Genomic DNA, 295 nt, shown 5'->3' on the forward strand with positions numbered 1-295 from the left:
TGGGTCGTCTCCTGCGTGACACCCCCGCCCCCCCCCTGCCGGTGGCGGCGGCCACCTTGGACGAACATCTCCGGGTGCGCCAGATCCCACGGGTCACGGATGTCGTGAGCGAGGCTTTCCCTCCGCTGCCGGTCACCCCGGCTGTGGTCGCGGAGTTGGCCGGTGGGCCAGGCACTCTGTTGGAGCTCCGCATGCCTCCCGATAGTGACACGGGTTGTCCCTTTGCTTCTCTATCGCGTAGAAGCTTTTATGCCTGGGTGGTTTGTGTCCGCCATGCTCAGGTGCTGGCGGGCCG

This window comes from Alligator sinensis, unplaced genomic scaffold (genome assembly GCF_000455745.1).
Source record: "Alligator sinensis unplaced genomic scaffold, ASM45574v1 scaffold165_1, whole genome shotgun sequence".
Classification (NCBI taxonomy): domain Eukaryota; kingdom Metazoa; phylum Chordata; order Crocodylia; family Alligatoridae; genus Alligator; species Alligator sinensis.